This window comes from Myotis davidii, unplaced genomic scaffold (assembly GCF_000327345.1).
Source record: "Myotis davidii unplaced genomic scaffold, ASM32734v1 scaffold44, whole genome shotgun sequence".
Classification (NCBI taxonomy): Eukaryota; Metazoa; Chordata; class Mammalia; order Chiroptera; family Vespertilionidae; genus Myotis; species Myotis davidii.
In genome coordinates this window covers 12,411,337-12,438,163 of record NW_006299705.1, presented here as the reverse complement: position 1 = coordinate 12,438,163, position 26,827 = coordinate 12,411,337, and the positions used below count along the sequence as shown (strand labels likewise).

The following is a 26,827-nucleotide window of genomic DNA, read 5'->3' as shown; positions in this document are numbered from 1 at the left end:
CATCAAGGATGTTTCTACCTCTCTCCCTCTCCCTTCCGCTCTGAAACAAATAAAAATATATTTATAAAAAAAAGCGGACACTCTATCCACGGAGCCAGACCGGCTAGGGCAGTGATCGGCAAACTGCAGCCCCTTGAGTGGGGCTCTTCCACAAAATACCACGTGCGGGCACGCATGTACAGTGCAATTGAAACTTCGTGGCCACACTCAAGGGACCAAAGAGCCGCATGTAGCTCGCGAGCCGGTTTGCCGACCACTGATATAGATCATCCTGAATATCCAACTGAAGACTAGATAAAGAGAAATCTTATAACCAAGGATTAACAGAAGATACCACATTGAGACTGGTAGGAAGGGCAGAGAAACAAAAGTGTCTGGTCCCACTCCCACTGGTGGCCACTGAGTGCTGAAAAGATATCTCAGCTGTGGGGGGTTCCCCCTTAGAAGTGAGGGGGTCTCAACTCCAAGCCAGGCTCCCCAGCCCAGAGCACCAGAGCTGGGAAGAAGTACCCACATCACATCTGGCTGTGAAAAGCAGCAGTGTTTCTATCCATCAGGGGTATATGGAGGCTGCTAGAAATACAGGTGCCTTCTTAAAGGGCCAACATAAAATTTTGTTTGTAGCCATTCACCCTGGGCTCCGGTGGAGGGAGGGTGGAGCAGACTAGTGCCACGTGAAGAGAGTCTGGGGTTTGTGGCTCTGGAGAGAGAGCTGAAGGGGCAGCTCCAAGATCCCTGTGCTGAGATATTTCACCAAACCACAGATGCCATCTGTTTTGGGTAGAGCACTCCCTCTGTGCTTCATCAGCCTGGGGAAAAGCAATAGCCCCACCCTCTGAACTCCCTCTCACCCCACCATGCAAAGCTTACACCCTGCGGAGGAGTCAGCTGCCTGGGCCAGGGTGTGGAAGTTGGGGCAGATTTAGGGTGTGTCAGTGACTGAGTTGTGTGGCTCTGGGGTGGGGGGCCATTCCCCCAACTTTTCCATGAACCTGACTGGCACCTCCCCCTTATGGGAGATCTGCTAGCTCTATCCTTTGGGCTCCAGTGGCACCACTCATCAATTCCTAGTGGCTCCGACCTGCTGATGTCCGGTCAAAATCCTGAACAGACTGAGTTGTGTGGCTCTGGGATTGGGGCCATAACCCCCATGTCTCCCAAAGCCTGACCGTCGCTTCTTCCTCATAGGAGAGCCACTAGCCCCATCCTCCTCACTCCTGACAGCCCCACCCTGCTGAGCTCCATCTCCTCACAGTAGAATCTGGGGCAGACCAAGTTGTCTGGCTCTAGGACAGGGGCCATATTTTCTTCACCCACCCAACATGAGCAGAACCCTCCCTTCACACGGCAAATCTTGGTCTGTTTGGGCCTGATAAACTCTGCTGGCCTCACCCCAACAACTCTCGGAGAACCCGCCCCAACACCAAGGTGTGCGAGCACCCAGTGTGTGGAAGCTACCTGAGGATATTTGCTGAGTGGCTTCAGACCCAGCACTGGCACCAAGTTTGGAACCTGTATTAATCTGGTGAACACTACTCACCCCTACCTGGTGACTCACTGAGAATCTACCGCATACAACTCAGGTACCACCAGAGGCTCTTTCAGTGACTGAGCCTATCAGGCATTGGCAGGCAAAGGCAGGTGGAGGTGGAGCTTGCCAGACCTTGAGAATTTAGCTGACCTGTCCCCCCTGCTGGTAAAAATTGACTTTGGTAGGCAGCTTGTTCATTCTCATGTGTACTCAGGCCCAGCAGAGGCAGCCACATACTATGGCTCGCTTGTAGCTCCAAACAAGTTGCCCAGCACCAGTCACAGGTGATGTTGGCCTTCACCAGAGTCCTTCCAAAGTGGCCCTGAACCAACATTCCAATTGGCCAACTTTAGACTACATCAGAGCAGGATCCAATAAGCATCCAAAGGGAGATCTTGGCAGGCGTGAGACCCTGCTGAGGTAAATTCAGCTTTGTGTTGTCAACACCTGCACTGAATGTCGTGGTGAGGGGCTTGAGCCTCAGAAACAGCCTGCCTGGGGGTTGTTCCCATGCATGAATGGGCCAGTAGCAATCAAAACTCATTTGCAACAAAAGGATCCACATAAGCCACACAAGGGACATTCCTGGAGCACCCAGCTCAGGTGGCCAAGAAGCTATACCAGTAGACCCACAGGACACCTACTACCCAAGAAATATTAAGTGGCTTTCTCGAAGAAGAAAAAAAGAAGACAGAGGAATATTAAAAAAATAAAATGGCAATAAATACATATCTATCAATAATCATTATTTTTTAAACCTGCCGCCCACCCCAGGTGAGCGTCGCCAGGGAGGAGCCACGGGAGGTTGGCTCCAGGGCGTGCCTGGCCCGTCTTGCCCAGTCCCAGTCTTGTTGCTCTCTCGATGAGAGAGAAACATCCACCAGCTGCCTCCTGCACCCCCCCCCCAGGCTGGGGATGTGCCTGGAACCAAGGTACAAGCCCTTGACTGGAATCGAACTCGGGACCCTTCAGTCCACAGGCCGAAGAAGCTCTATCCACAGAGCCGAACCAGCTAGGGCTATCAATAATCACTTTAAATGTAAATGGCTTAACTGCCCCAGTCAAAAGTCATAGGGTAGCTAAATGGATAAAAAAACATGACCCATATATATAATGTCTACAAGAGACCTACCTCAGAGCAAAAGATACACAAAGACTAAAATAAGCGGATAGGAAAAGGTATATTATGCAAATGGAGAGAAAAAAATGGGGTATAATACTCATATCTGACAAAATAGACTTTAAAACAAAGGTTCTAGTAAGGCACAGAGAAAGGCACTACATAATGACTAAGGGAGCAATCCAATGAAGATATAACCCTTGTAAATATTTATGCACCCAACATAGGAAAAACTAAATATATAAAGCAAATCTTGATAAACCTAAATTGCGAAATTAACAGCAATAGAGTTATAGTAGGGGATTTTAGCACCCAATTGACAGCAATGGATAGATCTTCCTGACAGAAAATCAATAAGAAAACAGCAGCCTTAAATGACACACTAGATCAGGTGGATTTAATTGATATCTTCAGAGCATTTTACCCCAAAGCAGCAGAATATACATGCTTTTCAAGTGCACATGGGATGTTTTCTAGGATAGGCCATATATTAGGAAATCATATCAAGCATTTTCTCTGATCATAATAGTATGAAAATAGAATCAACCAAGAAAAAACTGAAAAATTCTCAGATGTGGAGGCTAAATAACATGTTACTAAAGAGTGAATGAATTAATAATGATATCAGTGAAAAAATCAAAAGATATGTTGAGACAAATGAAAATGAGAGCACAACAACCCAAAATCTGTGAGACACTGTGAAAGCTGTTCTTAAAAGGGAAATTCATGGCATTACAAGCCTACCTCAAGAAATAATAAAAACCTCACATATAAAATTTAACTCTACACTTAAAGGAACTAGGAAAAAGAAAAAACAAAGCACAAAGTGAATAGAAGAAAGGAAATAATAAAGATCAGAGCAAAAATAAAGGAGAATCTAAAAAAACCCAAAAAACCAACAACACAAAAGATCAATGAAACCAAGAGCTGGTTCTTTGAAAAGATAAACAAGATTGACAATCTTTTAACCAGACTCAAGAAAAAAGAGAGGACCCAAATAAATAAAATCAGAAATAAAAGAGAAGTGACAACTGACACCAAAGAAATACAAATGATTGTAAGAAAATATTATGACCAACTATATGCCAACAAATTGGACAATCTAGATGAATGGATACATTTCTAGAAACATACAATCCTCCCAAACTGTAGATGCTACACATGTAGCAGGAATAAGAGATTGACCTGAGTATTGACACCAGAATATATTGGAAATCATGTGCTGATATAATTTTTATCATTTGCCCTTCTTTTATAAAAGTAGAATGCTTAGGCATAAAACTGACTCATAATTAACAGTCAAATACTTGATAAGTGGAAACACACACACATATATGTTTATATGTATGTATGTATTTCTTTTATAATTCTTCCCAGTGCCTTGTTTGGTGTCGTGTACTGGTATATAGTATACATGCAAATTGTTTCCTGAAAAACTGATGTTGTTACATCAATGTGGGCTTAATTTTTGTCTCAATGAAACCAAAAACCTCAAATCTTGATGGTTGACAAGGTGCAAAGAAATTTTTGCTAATTCAGGCTTTTGACATGCTCTGGTCAAGATGATGACTGTTAGACCTGTTTTCCATGTGGAACAATTGACCAGTGTTATGTTTCATATAGTGTCACCCAAGGATAGTAAGTCAATAATGTGGATTTATTATTTAAAATCTATTTCAAATCTCCTTTGAATCTATTTAAAGTTTAACAATACAATTTAAAATATTAAATAGTTGTTAGAAATCATCAATTTAAGATACTCTTCTTGTATGGATGAGGACACTGAGATTGAGAGAAATCATCATATAGCAGGACTAGAATTCAGTTCTTCTGGTCCCAGGGCAATATTCTTTGCCTAGTCATTATTGCAGTATTTTCTTTCTCTAAAACTATTTTCTTTTCCAAAATTGCCTCCCACTTCCATTAGGAAGCAGTGAATTAAGTCTGAGGTTTAGGTGCAATTCTGCCTCGGTAGATCAGGTTGGACTACATTAGCGATGAAAATTAGCACTTGTGTGTGCTATGAGCTTAAAATAAGTCAAGCTAATGGAAATCATCCAATGTACCTAAAAGCAATTTAGCGTTCCTTTCTGTTTTTGCTTTGGTTTTTAAAAGATTCTGCATATGTGGGGAGTTCTGAGTGGATCTAAAACAGGCAGGTGCTTATATTTTCTGAAGCCCCATTTTAAATATCAAACATAGCTGATATGATGCAATTGGTCTCATTTTTCATGAGATGTGAGGTAGGGGACATATACACATTTTTATTTATGTAGATAGATGTTGATGTGTATACACATATATATGACATTATATATATACATATTAGAGGCCCAGTGCATGAAATTCATGCACTCAAGGGATCCCTCAGTCTGGGAGCCTTCTCGTAGTCTGGGAGCCTTCTTGCAGTCTGGGAGCCTTCTTGCAGTCTGGGAGCCCATGGGGAGTGGGCCTAAGCTGTCAGTTGGACATCCTTAGTGCTGCTGTGGAGGCAGGAGAGGCTCCTGCCACCGGCACTGCATTTGCCAGCCATGAGCCCAGCTTCCGGCTGAGCGGTGCTCCCCCTGTGCAAATGCCCTGACCACAAGGGGCAACTCCAACATTGAGCATCTGCCCCCTGGTGGTCAGTGCACATCATAACGACCAGTTGTTCCGTGTTCAGTTGATTTGCATATTAGCCTTTTATTATATAGTATATATAATGTAATAATTTATATACATAATGAATCAACCTGACTCTAATCCTATGGGATAGAACAGAAATAAAAGGTTGAGGAGATATGTGAGTCATGCAACTTCACTTAGCTAAATTGAATTGGGTGGGCCAATTATTATCAGTACAGGAATTAACAATCTGTATGAGGTTTAGGTCTCAGTCCCCTCCTCCCTCTTACCCTCAATCCAAATTAGACCTTCACCTTTTAATTAGACTAGCTTTAATTTGCTTACAATGGGAGTGGAAACTTTGGGGCAATAATGAAACAGCATTACATTTCAGAATTAAATGCATAGGAAATTTTAATACAGCAATTGATTAGAACCTGACAGGCCCGGTGACTATTATAGAATGCTCATGCGCTTGCATAACTCTCCTTTGGTAGGAGATGAACGTGAAAGTGGTTCAGTTAATTATTTTTTCTCTTATTTATTTCTGACCTCATTTTCCCCAGGCCCTTTTTGCATTCTGCACTCCAGATATATGGACCTTCTTACTGCAGGGTGTTCCCTTTTTGGGGGATACTTTCCCCCAAAAGTTCCATGGTTTACATTCATTTTCTTAGGTGTCTACTCAAGAGTCACTTCCTCAGAGAAGCCTTTGTTGACAAACCCTCTAAAGCAGCACCCCAACACTCTAATCCCTTCCCCAGGCTTTGTGTTTTCATGGCATTTTGCAAAAGTAAGTTGTAATGTATTGGTTTGTTCATTGGCTTTTGTCTGTCTTTTCGGGATACTGTAAGTTCGATGAGAATGGGGAATTTGTTTTGTTCTATGCTTGTCTCCAGGACGCATGTTCGATGCCTGTCCTTAGCCAGTCCTCCAAAAGACATTTTTCATCAGAAGAATGATTTCCTGCATTTCTACTATCCATTTTACCTTCACAGAGCCCCTGCCACCTGCGGGACATGTGCCTTTGAAGGAGTGCTGGTTAGAGGCTGAGATAACTGTTCTTTTCCCCAACTTCTTTTTCTTTCAAAGTTAAATCTGAAGAATTTTGTAACTTTGGATTCAGTTTTTTACTATCAAATTAAAGCTAAAAATGCTGCCAGGAAGGAGGGAAAGCCAGATTGGAGGGGGAGGAGGCGAGAGGTAGAAGAAGGGGAAGCAGAGAGTTGGGGGAGGAGATGGCTGAAAGATCCAGAAAACCTGAGGAGAGGCAACAAAAACCAATTAAAGTTAATGAACTACAGCTAAGCTTTTTATTTTAGTTGTTTTTTTCCCCCCTCACAGTATACCAGCCTCAACTTGGAACTATTTTTCTTGGAGAGACACTTTCAAAAAGTAGATTATTTCCTCCCTACCCCCACGTTCGGGGTGGAGAGGAATGACACTTTCATCGACAAAAACGTGAGGGTGTATTTTGTGCAGCTAGCTAGTGGATTTGTCACTTGGCCTTCGGCTTTGGTTTTACCACCCACTGAATTCTGGCAAAATCCCAGAATATCACAAGTTTTGTTATCCTCTATCTTCACATAAACCGAGAGAAAGTCAGCCCTACTGAGTAGTTATCTGGAGACAGGAGGCGGAGGTCCAATTGTAGTATCTAATATTAGAAATGGAGACGCCTCCAATGGTTTTTGGCAGACTGAGCCTAGAAAGAGTGCTCTGGCTCTCCCACTCAAACGTCTTAAATAGTTTACATATCTGTGTGATTAATCTGGCTGGAAACGTGATTGCAGTTAATGTATTAGGTAGAAAAGTTTAGAGGAAGGTTTTTATCTTTATTCCCATTTTCTAGAATAACGCATTCTGTCAAGCCAGCTATGCTTAAATGACGAGTGCTAATAATAATGAACCACTCTCATATTTATTGAGTATTCTTGATAACACACAACTGCCCCAAATTTGAATGTGAATGAAATATATTTCACTAACATTTTCTATTCATTCAAAAATTTGGCCGAATATCACATTCAAGTTTTGATTCCATTCTAAAATGCCAAAAGTAGTCTAAACTGATCTAAATTACTTTAAAAGACATTTAAAATCTGAACTCGTGACACTCAGGTTTTTCATTTGAAGTGTGTTTTTAAATACTCTGCTTTTCAATGATTCCTTTCTCAACCTATTGCCTTCACCACAGTCTTAAAATCAGAATTTTTGTCTGTTTTTATCTTTACTCCCATTTCATTCCGTTCATTCCTTTTTTGGATTCCTAAATAATATATATTTGTCTTCTTTCACAGAATTCAAGGGTTAGAGAGGTAAGAGTGGCCTTACTAAATTTTTGGCTGGATGCTAACTCGCCTCTCTCTAACCCCAATTCTTCCTTCTCTATGCTTGAAAAATCCTGGGGTGCTTGCTATTGCTGGAGGCAACCTATCCTTTGTTGGGAAAACTTAATGATTATAAAGATAATCCTTATATTGACTACAAAACATATGTATATTGAAACTTCTACTCATTGATCTTGCCTCATTTGGAGATTGATTCATTTATTCATGCACTCACTTATCCATGCACTCAATAAATATTTACTTGTTAAGATTCCACTATGTATAGGGGCTATACTAGATCAGTAGCCTACAGCACCACAAAATCACTCTGTTCTTATACACACTATATTTCTCTTTTACAGTTGGAAAGACAAACTGCATTTGTAAATATAAATATTCTAACTTCTATTTTGTTAACACTGTGTTTTTAAACTCTATTCTGTTTCTGGTCATTCTCTTCCTGAAAAGACTTTGTATGTGAATATGTCTTTTAAAATGTGCACATAAATATGAGGGTGATTTTTCACAATTTTCTCTAGTCAAAAAAATCCCACAAAAAAACAAAAACAAGCAAACAGTGAAAGCATTACCTTCCACATTTGAACACATACTTTTTCTTAGTATTTCTTTTTTAGTGATATATTTCAGTGTTGGTCATTATGCACTCATAGTATCTGAAAACTTTAGATTTTGAAATCAAGATGAAGTAAAATTTAACCAGGAATTCTCTATCTTGTACTGGTCCATGTGCGTTTGTGTGTGTGAGTGAGTGAGTGTGTGTGTGTGTGTGTGTGTGTGTGTGTGTGTGTGTGTGTGAGAGAGAGAGAGAGAGAGAGAGAGAGAGAGAAACTGAAATTTCCTTTTTAAATTTTTACATATGAAAGTTTATCTTGCCAAAGAATTATTTCCCTTACCTTTAAAAATGTTTGCAAATAATTAAACAAGATGTACACTCTATTTATCAATTTTAAAAGAGGATTTGATAGATACTTCACCAAAAAGGGGAATGAAAATGTCTAGTAAACATATTCAGCCTTCACTTGTTATAAACATGTAAATTGAAACCTCAATAAAATATATTTTAATCCATCAAATTGCCTAATTTTAGTTGGTTTGCTTTCAAATTTTAATCCAATAGTCATGGTAAGGAAGCTTTATGCATTCATTAATTTATTACATGTTCGGTATAAGTAGTTAAAATCTTTGTAAAAGTCAGCTAGAAAATACAAAGGAATAGTTGAATATTAATAACATATTCTTGATCATATTATAAGGAGATAAGAAAATTAATTTATACATAAAACTATTCAGTGTTTTTATGGTAACAAAATTTGAAATTAGATGTCCAAGAATGGAGAAATGGTTAAAGTAATCAAAATACAATTACTAAAATATTGCACAGTTGCTACCATTTAAGAAATATTTAATGAGTTCAAGGACCCTTCAATATAATTTTAAAGAAAATAAAATTTTCAATTATATATAGACTGTAATTTTCATAAATTCAAGAGTTTCTATTTTAATTATAGCTGACTGTCCCCAATACCTAGAACAGTGCCAAACACTAGAAAGCATGCTATACATGTTTGCTAAATGAAATAATGAGTTAATATGTGGTATGTTGCCACTTAAAGACACACATACACACAAATACACAAAATTAAAAAGAAAACCACCAAAATACTAGCAATATCATCTCTGTTTATTATTGGTCATTACAGCACTTCTTTTTTCAGTAGCTTTCCAATTTTCTGTATTTTATAATCAGACAGTATTTATTGAACCAATAGCTTTGTTGTCTTCAACCAATAATTCCAATTTGTGAAAATGTTCTTTATTTCTGCTTCTGTAGTTCTATTCTGAAGCCATGTCCAATATATTTAGCATATTTGCCTTTCAAGTGTATACTTTCTGAGCAGGATGGATTTCTTTACAGTACAAGATCATGCTCTCCAATTAAGCACACTTTTTGTTCCTTTTTATCACATTTATTGGGGGTGATACTGATTAACAAAATAAGCACACTTTGAAAGAATGGTGGATATGATTTTAAACCCACTTCTGATCAACTGTATCAGAGTGTGGCATCAGCCCATACCCCTTCTATTCTGTTCACAATGATTTTTTTGTAAAATATTGCCGATGGCTTCTTGGTAGCGCAGTACAACATAGATTCATCCTGACCTGCATGTGTATTGACCTCAGAAAAAGAACCGAGGTTATATTGGTTGTTTTAACTCTAGTGATTCTTGCAGTAATTGTCTCTTTCTTATTCACATAACCCCAATATTTGAAAATCAGTACCAGAGTCTTGTCCATATAATGTCAAACTTAACGCTCTCTTTTTCTAAGGTCTACATTTTTTAAGATGAATAAAACATCTGCTTGTCTCCTGGGTAGCACCTGGGCATGTCTCCCTGATAAGATGGTCTCTCAAATTCACCAAGGTTAGATTGACTTTTACATCTGCTATTGTTGGCTAAATTGCTCTTACCATAAAACTTAAAGGATGCTTTTCAGTGTGCCATGAAATTTTTCTTTTAGATTTAGATGTTTAAATACATTTTACATGGCAAGATGCTTTCTTACTATGCCTTTGCATTTTTCATTTTTTGAAATCAATACCTATTTTACATGTCCTGGTAGAAGACCATTCTCCTAGACCAGTGATGGCGAACCTATGACATGCGTGTCAGAGGTGACATGCGAACTTATTTTTTTGGTTGATTTTCCTTTATTAAATGGTATTTAAATATATAAAATAAATACCAAAAATATAAGTCTTTGTTTTACTACGGTTGCAAATATCAAACAATTTCTATATGTGACACGGCACCAGAGTTAAATTAGGGTTTTTCAAAATGCTGACACGCCGAGCTCAAAAGGTTTGCCATCACTGTCCTAGACAGCAAGGATTAAGGTACTCTTGTGCCTTGCTTCCCTGTGGAAACTGACAATAACATCATTATCTCCTGATATTATTCTTTAACCTCCCAGATGAATTTTTATACCACCTTCTAAGTTTCCACCAAATTGGAGAAATATGTTTTCTTTTAACTTTCTACTTTAAAGTAATTTTAAAATTTCAGTAGTACAACTAATTAATGTTTGTCTAGATTCCTTGAGTTTCATCCTCTCCCACCCCGTTCTTCAAGTGTTTGAGAGTAAGTACAGTTAGGATACTCTTTACATCTAAATGCTTCTGTGTGTGTTTCTTTAAAACAATTTTTAAAAAGAAAGAATGTTTTCTTATACAAATGGAGTACATTTATATAAATCAGGAACTTGGCATTGATAATGATGGGGTTCAGGGCACATTACCCCATGATATGGCCCTGTGGAATATTACCTTAAGCTGCAGGAGTTTGAGAAAAATGTAGAAGCAGGGAGTTCACTTTGACCCACCACCCCATTTTCCCTTGAAAAGAAAATATGAATGAAACATGCTTCATTTTCTATTCTTCCTGTACCAAGAGGAAGGAAAAACATTCTTATCACCAGAGTCAGGGAATTTGGGGTCCATAAATCTCTACAAACAAATATAAACAAAAAAACTAACCCTTATCTTCCTACCATTGGCTACCCCTAACCCTAAACCTTCAGTTTTGACAATTCTTCACACACTTGTTGTTTCTTTGTCTAAAAGATAGGAAAGCTTCCTGCCTCCTCACTTCGTTTCTTCAGTTCTTTGTGCTCTTGAGAAGGCTCCCACGTGTATGTAAAGATTAAATAAAATGTGTATGCTTTTCTTCTCTTGATCTGTCTTTGTCAGTTTAATTTTCAGACCCAGCATGAGGATGGAGGAAAACATTTCTTTTTCTATAATACAATACAATATTATTACATTAAAATGTATAAGTAAAGAATATATTCAAACATTACCAGCTATTCTAATAGCCAAATACATTTTTATAGCCAAATACATTTTTTTTTCTGGTCTTGGATCATATGCTGCATTTAGTTGCCATATCTCTTTAGTCTCCTATGTTCTGGAACAGTTTCCAATATTCTTTGTCTTTCATGACCTTGACATTTTTGAAGAGCACAGACTAATTATTTTGTAGCATGTCTCTCAGTTTTGATTTGTCTGCTGTTTCTTCATGATTGGATTCAGGTGATGAATTTTTAGCGGGAATACCACAGTCATGCTGTTGTGTTCTTCTCAGGAGATACATGCTATCCACCTGTCCCATTACTGATTAATTAACTTTGATCATTTTGTTAAGATGGTGTCTGCCAGGTTTCTCCCATAAACTTACCATTTCCCTCTTCATAATTAATAACTATCTTGTGGAAACATACTTTGAGACTTTAAATATCCTGTCTCATCAAATATTCACCCTCCAGGTTAATATCTATTGATGACTTGTGCCTGAATCAAATATTACAATAATTATTTCCATATATGAATTTCTAATTTTATAATTTTTCTACATTTGTTGGCTATAATTTTTGCCCTGCAATGATGTTTTTTCTTCTTCTCAATTTTAATCAATTAATTATTTATTTATATTAGAATGGCCTCATGGATTCTCATAATCATTTAATTCAATTACTTAGAAGCTGTTATCATTATTTATTTTGATGCACAACTTGTCCCATGTTGGCCAGTGGGAGCCCTTTCAAACTGATTTGATTATTTTGACATGCCCTCATTTTAACTATTATATGGGGGCAATTTTTTTTCTTTCTGGATTCAAAGACAGCCCAAGAACAGTTTGTATTTTTTCAGCCCCAACCCTCGCATTAACCAATTTTCCATTTTCCAAGAATCTATTTCCTTTAATTATAGAATGATGTTTAGGAGCCAAGGTATGAAGGCTAGGTGAGGCCATTGCTACTTGAGGATAATTTCTTCTAGGTTGCTTTAGAAGACACACACACACATACTATATCTATATCTATATCTCCTATATCTATATCTATATCTATATCTATATCTATATCATCTTTATATATCTATATATATCTATCTATATCATCTATATATCTACTAGTATATCTATATATGTAGATCTATATGTATATCTATTTTATATATAGCTATTTCATTATATATCTATCTAGTCTATATCAATACCTACAGTTGAAATTCAGCACCAGAATTTCTTCATATTTGTGGTTGCCACTCTAATCTGACAATGGGAAATCTGGCTATCTCTCTATATTTTGATGTGTCAGAGAAAGCCTGCTTTTGTACTTAAAACTCCTGACAAGGGTTTTCAATTACAACTTAGATCATTGAAAACGGGCAGAATAAAGAAGTAGCAGACAATTGTAGACCATTATAGAGAATACTGAATTCCCTGCACATTTCCCCCAGTTTCTTTTAATATATTGCCCCCTCCCCTCATAGCCATACTCTTCATTCATGGAATTTTTAAACATACACATACTTGGATTATCTTAAAGATTACCCTCAGATGTTGGTCTTACTTTACCATGAAGGTCTTTGCCTACTGAATAGCTTTGAGTCATGGCATTGAGTATGTTGTGAAGTTAGCAGTGATGTACCACCTGCAGGCCAGTGGGAGCACTAGCCCAGGCACAAGTAAAAAGGGGACCTGTCAGTAAAGAGTTTAAAAACAAAAATGAAACCAAATGAAGTCAGCCTGATTTACATTGTAACCATGCCTCAGCAAATTGAAACTTATTTAGTGAAAAAACAAGTTTCCTTGCTGGGGTGGAATGTTTCTATCTTGTCCCATTGGTGTATCACTGAGGTGAGTAAAAAAAATTATTTGAATCATTTGATTTAACCCATGATCATACTGTATGGAAATATAGCTAGATTGTGTCATCGTCACTATGTTCTCCTATGTGCTTTCAAATGTCTTTTTCATTCAAATTTCCAAGTGAAGAATTTGTGTGTTTCTTTGTCAGATTGATCAGATTTAAGGCAGTACATAGGCTGCTATAATTATTATTTCTGAAATGTGAATGATGAACAGACCCTTTTTAAAAGAAAAAGACATTCTCATAACTCACTCAAGGACATGCATCCTTGCACCTTAGTTTGAGAAGGAATGACTTAAGAAATATGTTCGGTTTTTGAATAGTTTATTTATTCAGTTATGAGTGATCTCTTCAAGGAAGTTTCTTTATAACTGATAAAGTATTTTAAGTTTAACATCAAAATGACAAATAATATACAAAACATACTTATGGACCTCCTAATTTTCCAGAACACATTTTCAAACCCCAGCTTGAGAAGTCCTGGGCTAGATTTTGAAGTCGTCCTCCTATGTCATTCAAAGAATCATCTCACACATGTTTTCTAGAGAAGCTATTGGATCTGAGACCATCTGCAACAGCCTGAAACATGTTTACCCCAGCATTTTGCTTTAATCTTTCTGGAGATATCAAACATTCTCACAGACTCAGTAACATATTAGTTTTACTCAACAGACACCATTTATGCTTATGTCTTGAGTAGTGTCAGTCTTAGTAGATGTTAACTTTGTTAACATCCTTAAATTATCCTTTCAAAATTATGAAGAGTCCATAAAAAGAGATTGGGTAGAAATAGAAATCATTTTAGAATATGTAACTGTTAATATTAAAGTTTTGAAAGAGAGACACTCAGTTGATGGTAAGAAGAAGGTCCAAGTTATGTCTTCACTTTCCCTCTAGAAAAGCACTATGTGAAGAATATCTGCAATCTATCCTCCAGATAGGAAACAAACATTTCAGTTAGAAGACTTCTTATTTCCTATACTATAAAATTGAGAATATTTAAAAAATGATTGAATTTCCACAAATTTAAGCTTTTTCTTTATGTTTTTAATGAAAATAGAATTCTCCGAGGCCACCTGGGACCTTTAATTGTTTTTCTTTTTTTTTCAACAAGAGTAAACATGAATGCTTGTTGTATTTATTAGTAAAAATTTATCGACTAGGCATATGCTGGTTTTAGAATTTATTTAATTTTATGTGGGTCAGAGATAGAGCTTAATTGAATTTTAAATAGATGCATATAGTATAAACTCTTTGTACATTTTTAACATATTTTAAAAATTTTAAAGAGTTTACAGCATTGTTTGGTTGCCCATGGTGTTGTTAAACCATCCCTACTAATTCTGATAAACTATTTATTTACTTAGTAGCAGCATACATGTTCTGCTGTCTGAAGATCTGGGTTCTAATCTAATTCACTTATTAACTAGCTTTGTGAAGTGAGGAATTTACTTAACCTGTATCAAACTCAATTTAATCTTGGAAAATGAAAACTATGTATCCCCCCCCCAATCCATCTCACAATTATATTGAGAGATCAAATGAGATTAATGCATTTGAAAGTGCTTTGTAATTTTCAAATCACTATACAAATTTAAATATTGTGTTTATTTATTTATTTATTTTTTAAAAAATATATTTTATTGATTTTTCACAGAGAGGAAGGGAGAGAGATAGAGAGAATTAGAAACATCGATGAGAGAGAAACATCGATCAGCTGCCTCCTGCACATCTCCCACTGAGGATGTGCCCGCAACCCAGGTACATGCCCTTGACCGGAATCGAACCTGGGACCTTTCAGTCCACAGGCCGACGCACTATCCATTGAGCCAAACCGGTTTTGGCAAAATATTGTGTTTATTATTGAATATGCAAAATAGTTTTGGATCCATTTATATTTGAATTTGCTACATCCTAAAAATGATGATCTAGAATAGTGTTTCTCAAACCTGAGTGTGCATTAGACTCAACAGGATAGCTTGTTGAGCAGTCTCAGATTCCAGAGATCTGGGTAGAGCCTGAGAATTTGCATTTCCAACAGGTTCCTGGAGATGTTGCAATTGCCGGTCTAGGAACCACACTTGAAGTCTCACTAATCTAGAATTCAGGGCTGTGTGTCCCCATATATAACAAATACCTAGTAAATAATACTATGTAAAATATTTGAAATATATTACATTTACTCCCTTAAGTACTTTCCTTATGCTTTTCTTTTCAAGTTTTATCTCCATTTCTAGTAAAAGAATAGCCTATTGAATCAGACTCAAGTGTTAATAATGTGTGATAATCTGCAGCATATTTTATACTATAGCTTCTTTATTCTGATCATGAGACCATTTTCAGTTGAGTAGATTTCATCCCTGAGTGTTCATCTCAATAATTATGGACATCTGAACAGAGTAATAAGTCAATAAGTATGTACTTTACTTCCTTTGTGTGTATATAAATTTTTAAATTCAAAAGAAAACATAAACATTCAGTCTTTGCCTAAAATTCAAATATTCTCCAAATGAGGTGATTTAAATCATAGTAGAGAAGAAAGGAAAAACGTTGTTACTCATATATACTTTTCTATTCATGTTCAAGGAACACATGTGTTCTAAGTTAAGCTATTTTCAGAATATCTTGCCTTTTAACACCTTGGGGAGGCCATTTACACTTTAATAAATCTCTGGAAAATTTATGGTAAATGTCTCTGAAAATAAACCTACCCCTGGAATAGAAATTATTAATAAAGGAACATTTTGATGACAAAGGAAAAATATATATACCCGAGGCTATACAAGGTAAAATAGGAGCATGTAGAAATGATCTACTTAGAGTATGTAAGTTTCATTGACCTTAAATTAATTTAAATGAATTGAGTGTCTTTTCCATAAAATGATCCTAAATGTACTAAGAGCAAAATGACTTGGATAGTCACTTTTATTTAAGTTTTCTATTTTAAGACCAAATTTTCAGATCAAGGCTCTAAGGAAGTTGGTTAAATTGGATGATTTCTTTTTTGTATGTATTGTTTTACCAGGGACAGATTCCTTCTTAAATTAGACTAGTTCTTTTCATACAGTGTCTTCAGGAAGTATAGTTGGGCCAAATGGCAAGAAATATCAGCCAGAGGGTTTATGCATGCTGAAATGTATGGCTAAAAGAAAAATACATTTTGGCTATTTCTATGACTCTGCAGGAAAATCTCTCTTCCGGTTCTCTACCCTTATTATGAATCCTCCAAGGGAACTGAAAAAAAGTAATGATGGAAATATTACCAATGTTCAAAGAGTATGTAGTTTCAAGATTGTCTGGCCCTTCCAGAGTGCATGACCACTTCATAGAGACATTATGTAAAACACCTGGTACATAAAAAGCACATCTTCAAAGATTGGAGGAATGTGAAATGATTTTGACCTCATTTCAGGAATTATATTTTTTAGACAAGGGGCCAATATTACTGTAATTTGGCCCATACTGAGACCCAACTTAGTTATTGAGAAATCTCAGACTGTGAAGATTAGAATCTTGTAATTCACCTTCGTTAAACTATTTTTGAAATGATGTCAATTAAGTACTGTAACTATACTCCTTTAATCTAGGGAACAGTCATCATACTGTAGCAATAAATTACAATTTTGAATTGCAAATGATAAAATGCATTCCTTAAAGATTATTCCGTCTCCCCTCCAATTTATGAAATAGAAACTTAGTTATTATAGCTGTGAACACATAATATCCCTAGATTTCTCTTGCTGGCAAAACTACCCCTTCTTCCATGGCATGCAACTTAGTGAAGATCTGCAGGTGAAAGTCAAGAAATATATTGAAACCGAGGCGAAGGAGTTATATTTAGAATGCCAAGCAGAATTACACAAAAGGTACAAACCAAAGAATCCCTGCAGAGTTACAGAGGAGGAGAATCTGGCCTGTCGCTCAGGTTAGAAGGCAAAAAATGAAACAGAAAAACAAATATCATCTGTTGTGTGATAATGAAGAAAAAAGTTGTGTAAAGGCAGCTGAAGACGGTTTTTATTGTTCTCACTTAGACACTGGGTCCAAGGTTCCCAATCTGTTCTTGAATGTTTTTCAAAATCAGGTAATTACTAGGACTTGTGACCTTTTGTTAACAAAATGGCAAAGTCTACAATGTCAGTGTCTCCTGGTGGATTCTTGTTTGAATAAAAAATCTTGACTCAAGGTTGAGTTTTACTTAATTTCTTTACACGTCTTTGTAAAACATTTGTAATATTAGTAGCACTAATCTGGTGCTTAAATATCTTTGGTTCTTCTTTTCCACAAAGAAATGGTTTTGATATATATGTGTGATTAGATATTATATCTTATGACATATCATTCGAAATCTCACAGTTTGAGCATGTGTCAGCTATTCCTCTTTTTGCAGTCTCTTTCTTTTCCAAGTAATTTCTTTTTTAGTTTGGTTAAATGTACTATTGCATGGTTAACAAACCAGACAACTTAGAAAGGCATCTTTCTTTACTACATTATTATGGATAAAAGTAACTGTTTTATGCATTTGTATCCTGTTTTTGATTATGCCCTCCCCCTTTTTTGCTTCCCTCTTCTTGCACCAATGATAATGACCATTAACTTTCTGTACTTTCAAGGCAATTCATTACGACAATCATACCTACCCATTACTGAAGCACTATTGACTAAGTCACAACAAAATGGGTTTAACTCCTTCGTGGTTACTTCTATTTATCATTTAGTAGATAACTGTGGAAAACAAAGGAAATTGAAAAGTTGGTATTTAATACCCCAATTGTCAGTAGCCTCAAATTTTGCCATATGAGTCATTAATATTCTAAACATTTATTACATCAAATGTAAATGGGCTTCATTATGTCTATTACAAACTGACTCAGTAATTTTCATTTCTGTCTATTTTTCTGTCTGCACTAAATTGGGTTGATTTAAACACCTCTGTTCTCCCTCACATCTAAATTAAATCCTCTAATTGCAAAATTTAAAATTAGGGCTGTCTTATTTTTATTTTAAATGTCAGATTCTTGGGAAGAGGCTGGCCTAATGGGCCAGTTAGTAATCACTCAATCAATTAATGCAAGCACCCCCTTGTTTTTATTGTCAAGTTAGTTCAGAATATTAGAACTTCTCCCCATCTTTGAGGTCTGACAGTCCTTGTGGGGTGTTCAGTATTGATCAATGCTTCACTCACCTTCTTGTGGCATTTGAGAGGGACCACCAACTAGCAATTATATTGCAATCCCTCAATTGTGGTTAGAATGGATTAGATGTTCACCAATTACTGTTCTCCCGATAATAATTCTCAGAGGGTGGGGCTCATTTTGTGAGGTTTTCTCAGATCCTGCCAATCATTGTCAGGAGCTTTTAAATAGAAACACTTTTCAACACTTCAGAAGCTCTTGAAAAAAACTTATACATTTCTCTTTTGTTGTCTTTTTAGGTTTCTCACTGCTAATGACTGCTGCCAAGATATATAAATGGAATGGTTCAGCTAAGAGAAGAATATGAGGTTTGAAAAGCTCCTTTCCTCATGAAAATTTTACTTTCATTTTGTGATTGAGTTGGGACAGAAACTATAAGAGAAAGAAGCAGAGGGTCTTTTCATTTAATACAGTTGGCCCACCAGAGAGCAGTTGGTTCCCTAGGACAGCTTCCCTGACTATCTTATGGCTTGAGACCCAGAAACTCAAACACTTTTGGAAAAGGGATTTAGACCTGCTGAGATTGAAAGTAAATGTATGAATTCTTAAGAACAGATCATATTTGGACTCCGTAATTTATGGAAATTAAAAGCAAGATGAATTCTAGAATAAGTACTTATATTTTGAATTTTGCAAAGAATGGGGGTTTTATCAATATCTATGAAGAGTAAGATAAAGAACTAGTCCTAATTTGGAGGGTCTTTCCCGGTTAATCACTGAAAGTCCCCTGTGTTGGGGACCTAAGTCCAGGGCAAACCAGAACAGTTAGTTGTTCACTCAAGAAAGAGATACTAGTATGAGAATAGTAGAGACAGTTTTCATTCTCTCTTTTATTGGGCTTCCTTTGAATTATATGTTCAGATATGCACCATAAGCATTTTGTTATTATATGTTTATAAGTAGAGCTATGCATGTTTTATTTTTTATTCAGTGAATTTTAGAAATGATTTGATAGATATATCACTGGAGGAGAGAGGAGGTAAGAATATTCAAAGCCATGGACTCTATCACTTTCATGGATGAAATGGAACAGTCCCTATGCATAGGAGATTTCAAAGCATATTTAAATAGAGGGTCACTGATATTACCACACTCATGCTTAGACACATAGTTATTTCCTCAAAATCAATGTTTCATCGTTTAACCTGATCATGGGCTAAGGCAGGTATGACTTTGTCTTGAGAAATCCACAGAGTGAACGATCCACCTTGAGAGTTCATTTGATATCTCTATCGGCATGGATGATATATAGCTATGTTTATGAAAGTTGGCATATATACAGAAACCAAGATGGGAATTTGAATCTCTCTGGAATTTTTCTCAGATCAATTTAATAAGATATTTATGAAGATCGTTTTTCTGTGGAGCTCCTGATTGGGCTGAATTGCATTGATGCTATGTACTGTTATAGTGCCAGAGGAACTAAGCAATCAATCGTGGGGAAGTACAGGAACACTGATAGTCAGGGTCCAAATAGCTAGGACTCAGAAGTAAAACTTGCTTAAGATGGTGTTTTATGTGATGCTGTCAGCATAAGAATTATGGGGGTGGTAGGCCTCTAAATTCACATGGAGGAGAATTTTCAAATACCTATGTTGAAGGTAGAGAGGAAAGAAATGTAGAGAGTTGAAGCATAAAGATCCTTCAGCACAGTATATGCTATTTCCTCCTACCAGCTCATGTCTTCTTTTTAATTTTTATTTTATGTTATCTTTGCCATCAAATAACATAAATTAGTAGTAACTCAAATAATGCAAAGATATGACAAAAGAAATATTTTAACTAGTGCGAGAACAAAATTCAAAATTTGATTAGTGCTGTAAAAGAGGCTCTAATACCAGTTGGTGGGATTAAGAAAGATGTTAACTGAAGATGGAATTAATGAGGTGGATCTTGAAGGTTGGGAGCCTGTCAGTGAAAAAAGGGGGAGAATATTTTGGTCAAAGGGAATGGTATTAGCAAAGCCTCTCGTTTGCAAGAACACAAGGAAGAGTGACCAGCCCATTTTTCTGAAATGTAGGGTAGAAGTAGAAGAGAAATGATTCAAAATGAGAAAGATAGGATAGGATTATAGTGAAGAAGATTTTAGGTGACAGAATGAAGGTGTGGTATAGTATGAAATGGGGGAAATCTGAGAGATTTTAAGAAAGCAAATAGCATAATCAGCATCTTGATTAAAAACCCCACTAATTTGGTGAAGGTATAAAGACTGCATCGAGTAAGGAAAGACTGTATGCAGGGAGATACGTTCAGCAGCTCTTATGAGGGTAAAACAAACAACAACAAAAAAGAACCAGCTCTGAAGGGCCGACTGAGACTGGAGGAAAAGGATTGGACTAGAGGGTCACTGAGGGCAGTTGGACTCTATAGCACTTGGCACCTTATGGCTTGTCAGATGGAGGGAGAAGAGTAGAAAGATAATTCTGAATTTTGCACATGGATGAATGGAAGGTGGATTACTGGTTCAGAGAGTAGAAATAATAGGAGAAAGAATAAAGATTTTTAGAAGGAGACAGGTGGTGAACAAGTTGAATTTTAAAGGACAGTGGGGTAGCCATGGATAGCTCCCCTGAAAAAGCTGTGCAATTTTTTTTTTCTGAATGAAAACCAACTTAGGAAAATAATAAAAGTAATTTTTGAGGGACTATATAGAAACATATACATATATGAAAACATATTTGCAACTAAATTATACCTAAACTTTTTTAAATTCTTAAACATTTTTTGCTGCTTAGTATTGCTACAGGGGTTTTATTTGTTTGTTTTTTTGACAGTTTTTTTTATTACCTAAACTAGACCACATAATTTTTTAAACGTGTTTTTTTATTTATTAGTATTATTAATTTTAGAGAGGGAGGGAGAGGGAGAGAGAGAATTATTGATGTGAGCAAGAAGCATTGAATGCCTGCCTCCTGCACACCGCCTTCTGGGGATTGAGCCTGCAACCTGGGCATGTAGCCTGACCTGAAATTGAACCAGGGACCTCTTATTGCATGGGACAGTGCTCAACCAACCGAGCCACACCAGCAGGGCAGACCAGGTATTTTTTTGTGGATGTTGAGAACTGATAGTGTACAGACAAGGGGTTTGGAAAGTTTGGGAGTGTAAAGTTAATTTGGCATAAAAGTTCAGCCTCAACCTAAGACTGAAAATATCTGCCCTATTCGAAGAAACCAAGGTGCTGGTTAAAGTACAGAGGAGTGGTGCCATTAAGGCTGCTGGCTGAGAAAAGGAGGCTCTTTGTGATTGCAGAAAATGTGACAGCATGAAAGGAGCTTGTGGGTTTAAAACACTATGTAAAAGACAGAGTGCACTTTTCAGCTGCTAATGAATATGTTATCAAAAGGGAGCACACGTGCTGTCCCACTTTCCAGAGAGGGGAACAGATGTGGGGTTCTCCTGGAATCTTTACTCCAGGGTCTGTTCCTTTTTCATGTCTCTGTAACATACTGTCTAATGATTTCCAAACAAACTCCTAACTGCATTCTCACCCGTAGTCAGCTGTTTGTAGCTAAGCCGTGGCGCATTTTCTAGCTCTGTCAGTGGTTGTGATGATGGTAGACCTCTTGGCTAGAGGACTATACTAGGAAAGATAGGCTAGTCCATGCTGCTGTAACAAATACACCCTATAATTTCAGTGCTTTAACACAGCAAAGCGTGATGAAAGGCAGCAGAGATGCTTCCCCAAGCTGTGATCAGAGATCCAGGTTCACTCCCTGTTGTGCCTCCACCATCTCAACACATGGCTTCCATGGGAGCCACCAAAGGGTAAAAGAGATTCAGAAGAGGCACTGGGCTCTAAACTGCCACCACCTTCAGGTGATTTGTGTCACTTCTGCTTGCAGGGGTCCTCAAACTACGGCCCGCGGGCCACATGCGGCCTGCCGAAAACATTTATCCGGCCCGCTGGGTGTTTTTGCCACCGCTGTGTGCATAGGAATTTGTTCATAGTTTTTTTTAAAACTATAGTCAGGCCCTCCAACGGTCTGAGGGACAGTGAACTGGCCCCCTGTTTAAAAAGTTTGAGGACCCCTGGTAGAGTCTTATGGGGGCCAGAACTAGCCCTAATTAACATTAGATTATAATGTTAACCGAACTGTAAGAAAGGCTGGGAAATGTCCAGAACCATATTTAATAAGTGTTTCTGCTACAATCCAACTTCCTAGACACACAGAAGATCCCCTTGCTCTTTTCATCCCACTCATAGAACAAACTCAACCCTTCTTCAAGGAGATGGTCTAAACTCGTTCAATCACTGAATCACTGAATCCAACTCAAAATACAAGAACTCTGTACTCATGATAGCTTCTGAATTAGATCTAATTGTGTCTTTATTTTTTCCAGAATCCTATGAACTTTAAAGACAAATTATATCTACTGGAATACTTTAATTAGACAAAGGGAAGGATTGGAAACAGTCCATAGACCTTGGTTCATAGCAAATCTGAAACCCCACTGCACAGATAAGATGAAGGCCCTTACCTTGAAGTTGGGGTAGGGAGGGGGCGAGGCAGGGAATGGGTGGGAATTTCCTTAATTAGGTCCTGATTCTACTCTATTCTTTTGTCTATTGTTCTCAGTGGTCCCAGGTGAGGAGGATGCTAAGGAATGTGCCTTCTGTAACTTTAGCACCTTCTTCTCAGCTGATTTCCTGCTCTTGGAAGGCTGGGAGCCAAAGAATTGTCTTAAGTCTGGAGCAGACACATGATTATAAACAAGTCATGTGGTTTCTTTGGCAATGCAGTTACTTTGCAAACTTAATAGATTTTAAATTAATTTGTTTCCAGTAAATTTCATGTTCCAGGTACCTACCCATAGTTCTTTTTTTAATCCTTTTTAATCTTCTACATGCCTTTGCTCCTAATATGCTTTCTCTCTTATTTTATAAGGGCTACCTTGAGACTATTAGGCTTGAATTTAAAGGCCATATCCTTAATTTGATCTTTGCAATGAATCACTCTATTAGCTCAGACTGTTTGCAGTATCATAAATTACAGGCTGGATATGTGTCCTGATGTAGGTTTTGGAAGAGACAATATGTTAATATCATTTACATCCATGGTTCTCAATGCCTTCCAGGGGAGATGGTCAATGTCTCATACATTTTTTATTTTTATGGAAGCATGGATAGTGCTACTGCTACTGGTATCTAGTGGGTAGAGGCCATGGATGCTGATAAACATTCCACAATGCACAGGGTAGCCCTCATAACAAAGGATTATTTAGCCCAAAATGCCAAGAGTGTCAAAGTTGAGAACCCAACCTTCCAATGCACAGACATATTCTAGTACCTCCCATCCTCAGCTATACCAGAATTTTTCAACAGTTTTTAGATAAATTGAGAGAGCTATTCACCTCTTTCAGTTTTCTTTGAAATACCTCAGATTGATATTCTAGGACATTAAGCTAAATCCAGTGATAGTTCACCACCTTGGAGGAAATTAGCTATAGTTATTTTACATATTTTGATATAGCTATATGATATGTGTCCTTAATACAATTCTAAGCTGATAGCTTCTATCTAACTATTTCAGAATAAGTTATTTGCAGTGTTTCTTGCCATAAAAGGTGGCTTCTAAAATATATAAATGTTAAGCTTATCTTTTAGAAAAAAATAAGAAGTCTAAAAAGTTGGTCAAATATTACCTTTCTGGAGGATGAAAACCTCAACTTAAAATTATAGAAATATAATTGATCAAATGTAGTCATGATTATGGGCAAAAGTAAATTACAAAATAAGAAATTCTGTAGTTTTCATGTAAGGTAATATTAAAACTGTATTCCTGGGAACTTATCTCTCTCTCTCTCTCTCTCTCTCTCTCTCTCTCTCATTGAAATAGTTTGGAGCAACTGATAATTAGCATTAGTTTTACAAGCTAACATTGTTATAAGGTTAACTTGATCTTAAAGTATACTACTTAGTGAAAAAGTCCAGAAAAAGGCTATAAAATGTTTTTCTATGAATAAGTTATTGTTCAAAATTACTAGTGTTATCTCCAAAAAAAGTGTATTTTGAGTTAGAGGATTTATATCATCTTGGTCTTCTAATCCGTTATGAATACTTTTTCCATTTTTATCACTATATCTGTTTCCTTCTGGCGACCATCTTAGCTGTAAAGAGAAGGACTACTTGAAGGAAATGCCCCTTAGGTAATTTATATCTGCTCCCCAAAGCACATGTCTTCATAATAATCACACACTTACATTGCTCAATAAATATAAGGGGAGTGTCTTACAATCTGCTACATTATTTGCACTCCCTATGCCTTATTTCCATTTTGCCTTTTTTTTGACAGTTTTAGATTTGAGGCACATGGATTATCACTTGTTTTAAATGACATATTATTTTTGCAGAGAAAGAAAAGGAGCCAAAAATTAGAGAAACTGTCCAATTTCTTATAAATGGGGATATCACAAGTAGAACACCAGCTTGCTCACCTTGTCCTTGGTCCTAACATCAAACTCTTATATGCTATGTCTTTTTTGTAGTTATGAGTAATACCCCAAATATTTTACAGCACAGTCATGAGTCACAACGCAGAGGAACTATAAATACTCTTGTTCTCGAGAAACAATGACGCTATCTATTCTTTCACATTCACCCACCTCATCTGCTGTTTTATTTAAGGGTAAGCTCTTCTTTAAAAACAACTTTTTCTTACTTTAAACATTTAATCTCCAGTACAAGTTGTGTTTTCTAGTAAGCAGTTTATTTGATCTGATGCTTCATAAATGTATCTAAATCGAGCTCATCATGCATTGCTAGCTACACCTAAGCATACACACAAGTCTGAATTACTCCACTCCTATTCAAGGAAAAGAACAAAAAGTAAGAATGGTAGACGTGTTTAGCTTTAATATCCTACTGGGTTAATCAGCATCCTTCAGAATGCTATGAGACTTTTGATGTATTCAGAAAATCACTGCCTTGATCTATAGACCTCCCTTTAAACACATACATACTGTACAATGGTTACAGTTTTTGAAAATGTGATCCTCCAAATAAGGTAGTAAATAACATTGTTACCAACTTGTCTTTTTGAATAACCTAATTCCATGCTTAATTTTGAATCTTTCAGTCAGGCATTTATGTTTAAAATTTATAGCTAACACTATACATCTATTCTAAAACTAACTACATACAAACAAGATTGGCTTTTTAAAATGACATGTGTATTTCAGAATTGTTAAATTGTTGAATACTTGTGAATGTGAAAACACAAGAGTCATGGTAATTCACTGAAGGAGAGGATGAAGGGAAAAGGATGATTTAAAGGGAAAACTCGGATGTTAGATTGAGACAACCTGAGTTGAAAGCTGAGTCTCCAATTGTGCAACTCTCTCAATTTCTTAAGAGCTTTGATCCTCAGTTCAATCGCCCATAAATGTGACATAAAAATACCTCTGTCTTAGAGTTTGAGGTGTTAAACAAGATGGAGCCATACATGGGACATAAAAACAACACAATTTAAAAGTTCAGTTTCATGAGGACTATGGAACTCTGGTAAAATCACTGCATCAGTTGTATCATGGTTTGCATTTCAGTTTTGGAGTTAATGTATTCAGGTATGTGCCTGGCACATGGTGGGCACTCAGTAAATGTTGAGTAAGAAAATGCTGGCTTAAGCAGAAATCTTGGAAGTTGACTAGGAATTTAGTAAAAAATAAAAAAAAAATACAGAATGGGAATAGGTTCATCATTTCTTTCTTGACTATCTTTAGATTCAGGATTGATGCCGTATTTCCTGTAGCAGAAGGATATGCTGCCTGATCATTTCAGGTTTATTATTCCTTGATAATTATGTTTCAAGTACTTCCATTATATATTTGACTAATCAAGGCATTACCTTCTCCACAACCTAGTTTTCCCATTGAAAATGAAATGTTACCAGTTTCTCTGAGTTGGAAAATTTACATTAGCTCTGTTTCTGAAGGGGCCTAGGGGGGGTGGTCAGAAGTGTGGGAAGGTGAGGGGTGGCTGCTTCCACCCTGCCATGCTTTGATATAGGCATGGCACTGGGTGTCCCTGTGTGCTTGTCCAGTAAATATCCCTGTGCCAGAGAAGTGAAACATCAAATAGCAAATAAAACTTGCCATGCATGGCAGATGGAAAGAGAGATTGAGGAGGAAAGCTAAATGGGTTGTATTTTAGGCTTTAAACGACATTTCCCCCCAGTTTGCTTAAAGAGGGACTCCACTTCTTCATTTTGCAGGAGCCTCACCAATTATGCAGCTCATGCAGCAATATGTAGCGGAATCTTCAGATGCTTAATGATCCTTCCTGACACCACCCCCCAACACCCCCTGCTCC

At 37.0% G+C, this 26,827-nt stretch overlaps 1 long non-coding RNA gene across 1 annotated transcript in view; it reads left to right on the top strand.

Annotated features, from left to right (window-relative positions):
- Window positions 1-13,267: 13,267 nt before the first annotated feature.
- LOC107184937 overlaps window positions 13,268-26,827 on the top strand; it is a 38,271-nt gene continuing 24,711 nt past the window's right edge. Inside the window, exons 1-2 of the long non-coding RNA XR_001515841.1 lie at window positions 13,268-13,308; window positions 18,756-18,824. This is a non-coding gene — a long non-coding RNA (uncharacterized LOC107184937). The remainder of the gene's footprint in view (window positions 13,309-18,755; window positions 18,825-26,827) is intronic.